The sequence below is a fragment of the Peromyscus maniculatus genome, chromosome 9, assembly GCF_049852395.1.
Source record: "Peromyscus maniculatus bairdii isolate BWxNUB_F1_BW_parent chromosome 9, HU_Pman_BW_mat_3.1, whole genome shotgun sequence".
NCBI lineage: Eukaryota > Metazoa > Chordata > Mammalia > Rodentia > Cricetidae > Peromyscus > Peromyscus maniculatus.
The window spans coordinates 69,091,974-69,106,770 of record NC_134860.1 but is presented as its reverse complement, the minus strand read 5'-3'; positions in this window follow the sequence as shown (position 1 = coordinate 69,106,770).

Here is a 14,797-nt window from a genome sequence, read left to right as displayed (position 1 = left end):
ATTACCACCTCCTCTAAGGCAAGGTCTCCCCTGGGGATTCAGCCCAGCCTGGTAGATTCAGTTGAGGTAGGTCCAGTCCCCTCCTCCCTACACCAAGGCTGAGCAAAGTGTCTCAGCATAGGCCCTGGGTTCCAAAAAGCCAGCTTATGCACCAAGGACAGGTCCTGATTCCACTGCCTGGGGGCCTCCTAAACAGTTCAAACTAATCAATTGTTTCACTTATCCAGAGGGCCTGGTCTAGTTCCATGGGGCCTCCTCATCTATTGGTTCACAGTTCATGTGTTTTTTTTAATTGATTCTTTGGAAATTTCACATCATGCACACCTCCTAGTCCTGCTCACAGTCCCTCCATATCCTTCCCTCACCCCTGCTATATCCCCTCTAAAGAAACCCCCCTAAAAAAACAATTAAAAAAATAATAATCTTGCCTCAGTGGTAACAGGAGCCATGGATATCAACTCAGATCCTGGCTGCTGGGGGCCATGGACCCAGACATGGTCCTAGTCAGAAGCCATGGCCCAAATGTCACCATGGCCCCAGGTGGTGGCACAGATCACTCAGATTGATGTGGCCCCAGCTGGCAGCATGGCCCTTGGGCACCAACATGGCCACAGGTTTCAGCCTAGACCCTGAGCATCTTTGTGGCACTTGGTGGTACCACTGGCCACAAACATCAACACAGACCCCGACTATGGTAGGACCATGGAACCAGACATGGTCCTCATCAACAGCCTGAGCTCAGATGTCATTATGGCCACTCAGATCATCATAGCCCCTATGGCAGCATGACCCTCGAATACTATCATGGTCCCAGGTAGCAGCCCAGACCCCTGGCATTGGCATGACCTTAAATGGTATCAAGAGCCATGGATATCAACACAGACCCTGGCTGTGGTAGAGCCATGGACCATGACATGGCCCTTAGCAGCAGCCCTGGCCAAGATAACACAATGGCCCCACATGATAGCTCAGGCCACTCAGATCAACATAGCCCCAGTGGCAGCATGGCCCTCAGACACAAAATGGCTCTAGGTGGTGGCCCAGAGCCTGAGCATCTCTGTGACCTTGTTGGCAACAAGGGTCGTGGACATTAACACAGAACCTGGCTGCAGTAGGACCACAGACCCAGACACAGCCCTAGGCAGCCACCCAGGCCTAGACATTGCCTGATCCCAGGTGGTAAGTAGGTCACCAACATCAGCTCATTCCTCACAGCCCTTACTTCTTCAGATCTGCCTCTTAACACAGCACATGAACCATTCTGTCTCTCTTTCTATCTCATTTCTCTACCATAGACTTGATCGTCATAATGCCAACCACCTGCTTGGCACCTTGCAGATGAGATACCCTCAGGCAGCCTAGACCGTGAGAACCCATGCTACCCCATAGGTGTCTTTTGCCGGCCTGATCTGCAGGACCCATAATTATATTCTAATCCAGGCTCTCTTCCTGGATTTTCTACACTGTGGTAGGGAAAGGGAGCAGTCTGATAGCCTGGTATTCTTTTGGTTTGGTTTGGTTTGGTTTGGTTTGGTTTGGTTTGGTTGCTATGGTGCTAAGGATAAGCATTTGCCACTGAGCTCTGTCTAGGCCTTTGGCATCTCTTCTACCACTTCCATCTTGAGGGCTCTGCCCTCACGATGTCATCTAAACTTAGTTATCTCCCAAAGGCCCGTCTCCAAATACCATCACCCTGGGGATTAGGAGCTCAGTGCAGTCATTCTGGAGGCATCCAGTTCAGTTCACGGCAGCATGCTTCCCCACAGATCCAAGCACTCTCAGTATTGTTGTCTTCCAGGACAAGCAACACTGTTTCAACACATCCTCAACATCATAGGTCTTCCAAATTGTGTTTCAAGGCAATTTAAGTATCCCAACTTCTGATATTTTCTAAAAAGACAAATCACCAGCCAGCAAAAGAAGCATCATGAAAAAACTGCAGATAAAATAGCATATACAACATATGCAAAAACAGCCATACCCCAGGCCATCACCAATATGTACTTCTTGAAAGTTATACTATGCTAGGTACAGAGGGAAACTGAGGGAAGCCCTCTAAAGCTCACATGACTTTGATGGAGGAACAATGAAATTCTGACTCAGGTGGTGCTGGCTGTAGTGCTGAATGTCTTGGAGGAAGGAGAGACCTGGGTGAGCAGCAACCATAAAGGAAGGAATTATGGAGAAGGGAGGTGGGAGCTGGGGCTTTAATTGGACATCCAGTTCAGAAAGAAAGAACATGGATGAATTTGACCAAGCAGGAACCAGCATCAGCAGAGGCACAGAGAGCTGTAGAAAAGAGATGGCAAAGAGAAATCTGTGGCTGGGTGTTAGGCTACATGAGCACAAGGAGACTTCCTTTCATTCACTGACAAATATTCACTGAGTTCCTCCTACATAACAGGCAACTTTCTAAGTAAAGGAGATTCCAAAGTGAACAAAAACAACAACAAAAGGTTCCCTGCGATCCTTTGTTGTACTCTAGCAAGAAAGGGAGAAAATAATGAATACGCCAGCTGGCGCAGAAAATCATCATGAAAAGTACAGTAGGGGTAGGGATTTCCAGTGAGGATCTTTACCCTGCTGTCTGAAATGCCCAGTGTATTCACAAAATGTAGAATGCAATGATTATAAGACACCACACATCAAGCAGCATAAGTCAGTGACTTCTGAGAGACTAGAAATAAACAAGCGAGCCCTGAACCCACCCCAGCTAGAAAGAATTTCTAGATCAAAGCATAGGATGGGGATACAGGCAGAACCCAGCTGATTCCTTCTGTTGGGGAAGGGAGCTTAGAGCTCATGAAAATCTGGACAACTGGAGTTCCCAAGCTAGAAAAGACACAGAAGCATGTGGAGAGACACCTGGAGATTAGGAAAAGGCTACCAGGGAGCAGGCACTGAAGTACTCATGTGGTCATGGAAAACAACCAAGGCCAGAGAAAGAGCTATCTCAAATGACTGGAGGGGATGGTGCCCAGTAGTCTCACAGGACCAGAAACAGTGCCTGTTGCTGCTAGCCAATAGAATGCATGAGGCTGTAAAATTCTGTAATTTATAGTTCAGTCCCAATAGTCAGAGATAAGAAGCCCAGCTCTGAGTACTAATTAGTCATAAGCACAAGATGTTTCCAACATAGACAAAAAGCTTATTATTTATGTAAGAATAAAAATACTAGCCGGGCGGTGGTGGTACACACCTTTAATGCCAGCACTTGGGAGGCAGAACCAGGCAGATCTCTGTGAGTTTGAGGCCAGCCTGGTCTACAGAGTGAGATCCAGAACAGGACAGGCACCAAAACTACCAAGAGAAACCCTATCTCAAAAAACCAAAAAAAAAAAAAAAAAAGGAAAAAAGAAAGAAAGAAAGAAAAAATAAATACTCAGCACTCAATAAAAAAAAAGACATAAGAAATGACTGGGATCCAAGCAAAAATCACCAGGCATAAGAAAGAAAGAAAGAAAGAAAGAAAGAAAGAAAGAAAGAAAGAAAGAAAGAAAGAAAGAAAGAAAGAAAGAAAGAAAGAAAGAAAGAAAGAAAGAAAGAAAGAAAGAGGAGGGAGGGAAGGAGGAAGGAAAGGGAGGGAGGGAGGAAGGAAGGAAGGAAGGAAGGAAGGAAGGAAGGAAGGAAGGAAGGAAGGAAGGAAGGAAGGAAGGAAGGAAGGAAGGAAATACAAGTCATGATGAAGATGAAAATTAGCCAATTGAAATCAATTCAAAATTGATACATGCTAGAATCCACAGACAAGGATATTAAAGAGTTCTTCTGACTAACAAAAAATAATTGAGTAGATACATGGATGCTAAATAGAATTATGGAGATGAAAACTACAATATGCCAGGTTTAATTAAGTGATGTGGGATTAATAACATATTAGATATCACAGAAAAAATATTATGATATATATACATATGAGTAGAAACTATACAGAATATAACTGAGAAAAGAGAACATTCTGAATGGGGACAATGTATAGAACAGATTTCTGTATTTGTAGTTGAAAGGGAAGGAGGGAGAGAAGGAGAGAAAGAGATCAAAAAAATATCCAAAGAAACAACAAGTGCATTTTTTTTCCAAATTTTCCAAAGCTACAAGCCCAGTGACTCAAGACTTTCACTGAACCTTCAGCACAGGAATGTGAAGACAGCGACACAGAAGTACATCACAATGAAACTGCTCACAAACCGATGACAAAGAAAACCGTGTCACATCTAGAAAAGCAAGGATAACATGACAGCACAGCTCATCAGAAACAACACAAGCAGGAAACCATGAAGCAGCATCTGTATGCTCCTGAGACAGGCGTCTGTTAACGTAGAGTTCTATAGGAGCAAAACGATTTCGAAACCATACGAAATCTGAAAGGATGGGTCATCAGCATGCCTACAGTATTAGAAATGCCAAAGAAAGCCCCGCAGTGAAAAGGAAGTGATACCAGATGGAAATAGCGGTCTACAAAAAGAAATGAAGCATTTGGCTATGGCAAACACATTTGTAAACACATGATTTATTTCTTGATATCTTCCAGAGGTAAGAGGTAATGCCCTGCAAAAAGTAACAAGTTGCATGTACATATGAAAGTAAAATCTGTGGAAAAAATAGCACAATGGACATTAGCACATATATATAGGTTCTTATATAGTATTGTAGGTTAAATACTTGTTACTGGAAGTTAGACTGATTAATGAAATCTGTATATATGTAAACCCTTAAGCAAAAATAAACCAAGAGCTATAGATTATCAGTTTACAAATGAAACAATATTCCCAAAAAAAAGGGTAGGAGAGGAAGATGAGAACATAACAAATATGACACAATAGAAAACAACCGCCAAAATAACACGCTGAAGCCTAACTATATTAATAACCACATTAAATGTAAACTTCTAAATACCCCAAGTTAACGGTGGGGATTTGTCAGATTGGGCAAAAAAAGCAGAACTAATGGCATAACTATCCACAAGAAACTTACTATGAGAAAATATCACAAATAAGTTTAATAAAAATAGGTAGAAAAGACTATTCTACACGAAACTGACCAAAAGAACCCTGGAGTGGCTCTGGTGGTGAACAGCAGAGGTACCACGGCGAGGGACATGGCAGAGGTAGAGCAGTGTCCGAGTGACAAGGAGCCACTGCATCAAAGCACAAGGAGCCACTGCATCAAAGCACAGCGGTCTTCAAACAGTGGCACGCTTAATAAATCCTTTAAAGTGTGTGAATTAAACCTTCAAGAACAACAACAAATCCACAATTTGAGGTAATAATTCAAATGATTCATTCTCAGTAACTGATAAAAGAAGGAGGCAGAGAAACCAGGATGGACATGAATGACTAAAACAACATTCCCAACTAATGTGACCTACTTTATACTTAAAGAAATAAATACTAATGCAACAAAAACAGAATTCTCATTGTTTTGGGGCACATAAGGAATACTTACTAGAACAGGCCATATTCTGAGCCAGAAATCTAAATCTTAATAAATTTAAAATAATTCAAGTCATACAAATTGCATTCTTTAATCACAAGGAATTAAGTTAGAATTTAGTAACAAACATCTCTGGGAAATCCCCCAGACATTTGCCCACATTCCAAAACAGCCCACAATTCCAAGAAGAAATCAAAATAGAAAGTATTCTGAAAATGGAAAGACAGCAAAGCAAAATCTGCAGATAGTGCCAGGTAATTCATGGGAAATTTATAGAATTAAACTCATTTCTTTTTTACAAGAATAGAAGTCCTAGGTTTCTCCTTAGAACACCAGAAAAAAAGATCAAGATCAGCTAACTAAAGCCAAAGTAAGGGAAAGAAAGGAAACCATAAAGATCAGATCAAAATCAATAAAACAGGAAATAGGAACGAAACAGATCAATGAAGCTGAAAGACAGTTCTGTGGAGAAGATCAATAAAATTGATACCTATCCAGAGTGATCAGAAAAGGAGAGAGAATGCCAAGGTATCAATATCAACAATGATAGAGACTACACCACTGTGGATTTCACAGGTGTTAAAAGGATAAGAAGAATTGTAAAATGTTTTATGTCATAGAATTAGGCGATTTAAATGAGATAAATATCTTCCTTGAAATATGCAAGCCATTAAAGTTCAATCAAGAAATTGATAACCTCAATAACCTTATGATTCACTAAATGAATTTCTCCCAGCAAAGAAAACTCCAGACTCTGATGGCTTTGCTAGCATCTTCTACCAAAATTTAAAGGAAGAATAGTATCACTTCTATACAAACTCTCCCAAAAAAACTAAAGAAATACTGTCGAAGACATCCTCTAAGGCAGTGGTTCTCAACCTTCCTAATGCTGTGGCCCTTTAATACAGTTCCTCATGTTGTAGTGACCCCTGAACATAAAAGTATTTTGTTGCCACTTCATAGCTGTAATTTTGCTACTGTTATGGATCATAATATAAATATCTGATTGCAGGATATCTGAAATACAACCCCTGTAGGGGTCACAACCCATAGAGAACAGATGCTCTAAGGTCATTGTCTTAGTTTGTTATTGTTGTAAGACACCATTACCAATAACAACTTAAGGAGGAAAGAGTTTACTTTTCTATTATAATTCTCAGGTCATACTTCATGGAGTAAAGTCAGGGCAGGAACTGAAGCAGAGGCCGTGGAGGAATGCTGCTTATGGACTTGCTCTTCCTGACTAATCGGTTTGCTTTCTTATACAACCCAGGATAACCTGGCCTGGGGTGGCACTATCCACAGTGATCTGGGCCCTTCTACACCAATCATCAATCAAGAAAATGACCCTACAGACTTACCCACAGGCCCATATGATCCAGGAAGTTCCTCAAATGAAATTCCTTCTTCCTAAATGTCTAGGTTTATTTCAAGCTGACAAAGAACGATCAGCACTATCTTTGTTACCTCTGATGCCAAACCTGAAGAAACTATAATACAACTGCAGACCAATGTGCCAACAATTCCAAGTCATATTCAAATAGCTCTGATCTACACCTTGGCATGGGATTTAAAAGTTAATTTTAAATGTTTCATGGACACAAATGTAAAATCTTAAAACTAAAACATTTCTAGGGGAACCGCTTTATGACCTTGGTTAGGCAAATATTTTTAGTTCCAGTGAGCTATAAAGAAAAATGATCGAAGAAAAAACAAGTGTAAATAAACCTTGTGACATTTTAATGGAATTGTTAAGACATGCTAAATATCAGAAGAAAATTATAGCTATGATTTTTTAAACCTCTCTGAATTCAATAATAAAAAAAAATTGACAACTTGATAAAGTAATGGATTGGCAAACACACTCTAAGTTGTCCACCAGTAAGTCAGAGGGCGTTATAATTATCTCTGTGTACAGAGAGAAACTGGGAGATGTGGAACACGTACCATTCCCATGACTGCCTTATGTTACATGAGTCCATCTTTGCCAACTGGAGAGGGGAAGACTTGCCTAGCCTTAAAAAAACAAATGACCACATTTTGAAACTGTCTGTGGAGACAACCACCTGGCAGGACAGAGCAGCCAGCTGAGGGCAACCCCCAGATGACATAACAAGAGTCATGTGACTTGAATATAAATGGTCCGTGGACAGACAAAAGCGTAAAGGAGACGTGGACTTTATATACCATGGAGCCTTATTCAGCCCTAAAGAGAGCTGGATCTGTAACATTTTTCAGGACAGCAGACAGGACTGGAAATCATGCTGTAAAACAAGGCAGACTTGGAAAGAAAAGTTTTTTCTCATGCGCAGAACCTCAATTTAAGGAGAAGGGGGGAAAGTGGGGTGATGAAATACATGTGACATGAAAACAGAAGAAATGTGGTGGCAAGGGAGGAAGAAGGTGATAAGCAAGAGTGGGCAAAGGGACAAAAGAGAGGACTGAGTAAGAAGCAAGAGAATCTCTGTGAGTTCAAGGCCAGCCTGATCTACACAGTGAGTTCCAGGACAGGCAGGGCTATATAGTCAGATTGTGTCTCAAAGAAGAAAAACGGTTGATTCTTTAGTTAATGTGAGGGGGTACCATACAAGCTCATGTGTGGGGGTATCTAGACCCCACCTTGTGGTGGTATTTGGAGAGGCTGTGGAAATTTTGAGGGGTGGGGCCTTCCTGAAGGAAGTCTACCACTGGGGCATGCCTTTAAATTTTATACTGGTCCCCAGTCTGCTCTTAGCTTTCGGCTTCCTATCGGCTTCAAAGTGAACAGCTGTCCCCACTACATGATCCTGACAATGTAGGGTTCTTCCCATCACGGGGCTTAACATGGAGCCTGGCAACCATGGGCTAAATTCTCCCACCCACCCCCCACACACCTCCAAAAAACCCTTAGCCACATTTAAGCTGTTTTGCGAGGTAGAACTACACAAAGTAACTAATGCAGCTAGAAAGAGTCCCGACCTCAGTCAACCATGGCTGAAGGGAGCGGCAAGGACGTGAGTCCTGCCAACAACCTGAGAAGTCTGGAAGTGGATTTGTCCCCATTCAAGCCACTAACGAAAAGTCACCCTGAGCTGGGGACACAGCTAAGCCTCCCCCAGCCTTCTGACCCACAGAACCAGTGAAACAATAGCTCCATGGTACTAAGTTGTGACATCCGAAAGAGTCTGGTATGTGGCAAGCAAAAAGGGAAAGAGCAGACATGGGCTCTGAGCAGACATGGCAGATGGGGTTGGGGTAACAAATAAGAATGTGGAAAGTTGCTATGACTAGCAAGTAATTAGGGAAATCCACACCTAAATCCACAATAAGATATTACTATGCCCTTTTAAAGAGACTGAAAATGTCATCAAGGGTTTGGGGAAAGCAGGCCTGGCATGCATTGTTGGCTGCCTGTTAATGGCTATAGCCACTTTGGAAAGCAATTTGACAGTTTCTTGACAACTAAAGACATATCTACCATATGTCTCAGTCATTTCTCTCCTACATGTTTACCCAAGAGAAAGGAAAGAAACATATCCCTGCCATGCTTTGTGCATGCATGCACTTAGTATCTTTAACCGTAATAATTTTTAAAAAATGGTAATACTCCCATCCACAGCAATAGGTGAATGGATACAGGAGAGATATGCAGTGGAATATTACTCACCAATAAAAAAAGAGTGGGTACCACAACTGGATGAATCACAAAATAATTATGTAGAGTTAAAGGAGTCAGATAAAAGAGAATATACATTAGTTATCCCACAGATGTTAGATTCCAGAAAATATAAACTAATCTGTTGCAACAAAAGGCACATCAGCTTCTGCATGGGGAGGGCAGAGAAACAGATTGCCACAACAGCATAGCATATGTTTAGGAATAATGGATAGGTTCATTATCTTGATTGAAAGGATGGTTTCACTGATGTGTACCTGTGTTAAAACTAGGTACAGTTTATTGCATGCCAATTATACCTCAATATAGCTGTTCCCTTTTTTTTTTGAGAATTTGAGTTTAGATATAATGTTCAGAGGGCATCTTTTAGCAGGAAACACGACTATTGAGGCCTGGAGTAAGAAAATGACAATGTGACCACATCAGAGGACAGCATTCCAGGTACTGGGTGGAGATAACGCTGGGGCATTCAGGTGCAACGTCAGTGGAACGGAGCAAGTAAGTAAAGGGCAAGGGAGGCTGGGGGTGTAAACAGGCAGGTCCAGTGGTGCTTCTTTTGAGAGAGGCAGGGATCTGTAAGGGGTTTGAACTGAGATGTGACATGCTGTGGAATGTTTGTAAATGAACACCCTAGACACAACTCTCATCCTAAACCACAAGAAAGACGGATGGAAGCAAGAAAAGTCATTAATGAAGTGCATTAGTTACCTTCCTGACTGCTGGGACTAAACACCTGATGGATGCGACTTAAGGAAGGTGGGGGGCGGGGCTTGTTTTGATTCAGAGTCATGATAGCAAAACTGAAGAGACAGATAGCCCTTCTCATCCATAGTCAGGAAGCAGAGAGAGTTGAATGGTGGCGCCACACTTGCTTTCTCCTCTTTATTCAGTCCATGGGATGGCTCTGCCCACACTCCAGCTTAGTGTTCCCTCCTCCTCGGGTAAACCTCTGAAACACCTTCATAGGCACACCCAGAGATGTGCCTCCTGGGTGACTCTAAGATACCATCAAGTGGCCATCAAGAGTAACCATCGTGTGAACTGTCAGGATTGCAACTGTCAGGAGGTTGTGGGGACCTGCTCCAAGACAGCTGTGGAGGTGGTGAGAAGGGGCTGGAGGTGAGGCTTTTGTGAGGGGAAAGCTACCTTGTCTAGTTGACAGGCTGCAGGTAAAGAAGAAGAGAAATGTCCAAGGTTATTCTGAGAGTTTGGGGTCGGAATCTTCAGAAAACTAAATTGTCCATCATTAAATAGAGAAATCTGAGCTTTCAAGATGGCCCAACAGGTTAAAGCAATTGCTGACAACTCTGATGATCTGAGTTCAATTCCAAAGACCTACGTAGCAGAAACAGAGAACTGACTATTGCAAAATTTTCTCTGACCTCCACACATGTGCACACACTCATATACCTACACAATAGAGAAATGTAATTAAATGTTGAAATAAAAGAAATCAGAGAAACCTAAGTTAGCCATGTATAAGATGTGCTCGCTTTACACTGTGTCAAGTTTGGGATGCTTGCAAAGCAACAAAGCAAGCTAGATGTCTCAGTCTGACCCAGGAAAGAAGCATCAGAGTGGGGGCTGGAGATACAGGGTTGGAAAGGAGCCTAGTGAGGTGGCCTAAGGACTGAGTTCACTGTTAGGATGTCAGGAAGACAAAAAAAGTCAACAAAGACAAGTATTCAAGAATGATGAGCCAAGGGAAAACAATCTTTCTAGAAATACAGTGGCCAGTTGTGACAAGCAAGGCTTACAGGTCAGCGTGAGGACACCAAACTCAGCAATAGGGCCAGCACTAGTGAGAGCCATTTCAGGAAGGTGCAGAATGAAACCTTGGCTAAATGGGCTCATGGGAGAATTGGAGTTGTGGAGGTTGAAATAAGTATTGATTAGTTTTGCTGTCAAAGCAAGCCGAGAAACTGATGGTCACTGAAGAGACGTGGGGTCAAGGGAGTGCCTCTTTTCTTTAAGGCTGAAGACATAGAGTGTATATATTCTGATGAGAATGTCCCATCAGAGGGTAGAGAGGTCAAAATTAATAATGCAGAAGGAGGGGAGGACAGCTGCAGGAGAAAATGTCCAGGGACTATGAGGGCCATCGTAGATAAGGATGAAGAGGTGAGAAGTCTGGTCTCTGACCAAATCTGCCACTCCTGATAGAAGAGCCACCCAGAAAGACAAAGCCCCAAATAGAACCTACTGTAGACCTTTGACACTCCAGGAACTCTAGACTCTACCTCCTAGTCACTCAAAGAGAGAATTTTTTTAAATGTGTGTGGGTATATTATCTGTATGTATGTCTGTACATCGCATGTATGCTTGGTGCCTGAGGAAGCCAGAAACAGGCTTTAAACCCCCTGGAACCAGAATTTCAGATGGTTATGAGCCACCATGTGGGTGCAGGAAATCAAACCCAGGTCCTCTGGAAGAGCAAACCAATGCTGTTAACTACTGAGCCATATCTCTGTCCCCAGAAGAGACTCTTGTAACCCCTCTTTACAAAGGAGGCCACTGAGGCTGAGACCTCCAAGCTTCTGTATCACGTACAGCCACTTCCAGCTTCACAGAGCCTGCAGCACATAAGGCTACTGCTCCCTTATTCAGCCCACCCCAGGCCTGCTCACATCATGGCATTAAAACGGAGCGAGGGTCTGAGGCGGTGACTTTGCAAAGTAGTTTTATGCTCCCCATTTGAGCTCGGCCTCACAGTAGGCGATGGACCATTTGTTTTCTTACTGCCCTTCCCTCAGCCCACAGATATAAAAACCATAGAACATTAAAGCTAAAAGAGGCCTCAGAGATCACCCACTCTACTCCCCATTTCCACAAAAAGAAACTGAGGCCCAAGGTTACGCAGGTCCGAGCCCAAAGACGCAGCAAAGCAAACCGTCATCTCATTGCTGGACACCATTCTCCTCTGTCCTCAGAGATGTCAGTGCGTGCTCCGTATGTTCAAAACCGATCTGAAGATGCAAATGGGTTGCATCCAATTTCATCCAACTGTCCTCGAAATTTAAGAACTCTGCTGACATGCACAAAGCAGAGAGTAAATAGTTCCCAAGAAATCATCTTGTAAACAGCCTCGCGTGTCCCTGTCCAAGGTGCTAGGCAGGCATGGGCCCTTGGAAGTCTGTGTTTGGGGCCCCCATATCCCCTTCCTAGGTAATGAGGTGGGAGGGGCCAGCTAGAATCCCTGTGACTCAAACGGATGGATATCCTCATATAGGACCTTCCAATGGAACTTTTGTATAGTTGCTTTCCCAAGTAAGGATGTGTTGCTGGGGAGGCACACGGTGGACTGTGTTGTAAGTCTGCCTGGCCTGGACTGACAGTCAAGGTGAAAGAAACAAGAAGTTCAAGTGCCACCATTCCATGAATGTTTGTTACATGCCAGAGAACTCAGGCAGAGGGTACCAGCCAACCTAAAGTCTGGCCCTCTGCCATGCCAAATGGAGTCTTCAAAAGTAGATCTAGAGCCACAGATGAGAGCCATTGTTTGAAGTCATTCTTTTAGAAATAGAGGAGTTTTTTTTTTTCAACAAACTCTGGTTCAGAAGACAACTGCTCAACCTACTGTGTTTGAAGTAAGAGTGGGAGGCTTCCCAATGAACCCTTGACTCACCCATCCCATGAAGGCAGCTCTGTAAGATGGTGGCATTTCCACAAGTTTTAAAAAGCACTTGATGGGCTCACAGAAAGTGCAGGCTTTGCCCTACCCCACCCTTGAGAAATGACCTAGTGCTGTCCAGTTCTGGTCTATAGAGAACCATCACTCTCCACTCACTCCCCACTGCCAAAGTCTTTGCTTAGTGACAAGACTTCATTCAACTGCACCCTGGTTTTTGTTTTATTTTTGAGACAAGGTTTCTCTCTGTAGCCCTGGCTGTCCTAGAACTCATTCTGTAGACCAGGCTGGCCTCAAACTCAGAGATCTGCCTGCTTGTGCCTCCTGAATGTTGAGATTTAAAGTGTGTACCACCACCACCCGGTCTGTACCCTGTTGTTTTTATGCTCTGTTCTTACCTGCTTTCTGCTCTTAGCATCTCTGAGACTAATATGAGCTACTTGTCATCTCCAGTGTTCACTCTGCCTTGTTGTATGACTGGGATTGGCATCATGTCTCTGCCCCTTGAAAGGACCTCTCAACACCATTGATGCTATCGTATATGCTGTCTCCCCATATCTCTTTTCTGGTGTCATCAATAAATGCCTGTCTCTCTGCCTGAGAGCTGTCTTTAAGTCTGAAATCCACAGGCAGGGCTAGAAATGCTGAGTCAGAGTAACCAGGGAAAACCATCTGCCAATGGGACTTAGGTAAAACAATTCTGAGGATGTCGTCATCTGTTAGCTAACTTCTTGGTATAATTGAACTCACGTCTCCACGGTAGCCATTTGCACTATAACAGCCTCCTCCCCTTCCTTGTTTCACATTTCCATTCCCTTTATGAGTCTTTTTTCTTCATTCAAATAAACCAGAGGCTCTCATATTCTTGTTCAATTATTCTTGAGAATTTGGTCTAAGAAATTTGGTGCCAGAAAAGGAGTAAGAGGCAGACCTCCAGTGTGAGGTTCTAAAGGGAGGAATGAACTCCAATCTGCTGACTTAAAAAGCACCTGCTGCTGATGAAGAGCATAGTACAGACAATCCCAGCCTCCTAGAGTATCACAGTTGCTAAAACACTGTGGTCAAACTAATTGAGAAAGTGTAAAGACAGGAGGAGAGACACTGATTTACATAGCAGGTCTCCCACTGTGCCGCTCAATGTGTGTTCCATGAACCAGTACCAATCTATAGACTGTTTGATGCCAGTCTCTGACAAGTTAAGTACAGAAACTGAAAGTAGACATGTGGAAACTTGGTCATAATAATTTTACATATGTTAGTTATACTATTTTTTAAATTAGACTTATATCACAAGTATATTTTTACTTTCTTTTTCTAGTAATTTATTTTATTAACAAATTCCTTAGCAGATGATTTGATGTTCATTCTCTGAGGCTTGAAAACTATTGGAGTAATATTAACTATGGTGGAAGCCCAGAAAGGTTTCCTAGTGAGATCTGAGCTTGCTTTACCCAGCAGAGCTGCATCAGAGGATTACTTGACCATGTGCATGGTTACTAGGTGATTTGAAGGGTTTACACTTGCCTGAGCTAGGGGGAGGTCTTTGCTCCACTCCTTGGCATTCCTAGAAATAGCCCTTTAGAAGAGACAGAAGGGGCCAGTGGATAAAGATCTAGGCCCTTCCTGTGTTTCTATCAGTTTCTCTCCCCTCTATCCTTCTACCTCTATATTTCTACCTCAGTCTCTCCTCAAGAGTTCCCTGTCATGAAAAAGTGGGAGGTGGTATCCCACAAACTATGCTAATCATGAAGTTGGTTAGAAGAACTATCAGCTTAAAGGTCAGACATAAACCAAGATTCTGTGTTGAAGACAACAGATTCTCTTGCAACTGAAAAGCAGACTGCACTGAAAAGCAGACTCTGCATCTGATTGGACAAATGACAAAGCCACAGAGGAGCCTGGATTCACAGCTGGCAAGTCTTCAGTGCAGAGCAGGGCATACCAAGGAATAAGTAGATCATGACACCCATGATAGGACAGGTTGGTGCCCTTTAAGAATCCCCTAAGTTCCTTGAATTGCTTGGGACCAGCAGAAGTGCCACCCATCTGCCCATGCAGAGGAGATAACTCATTTGTCTGGATGC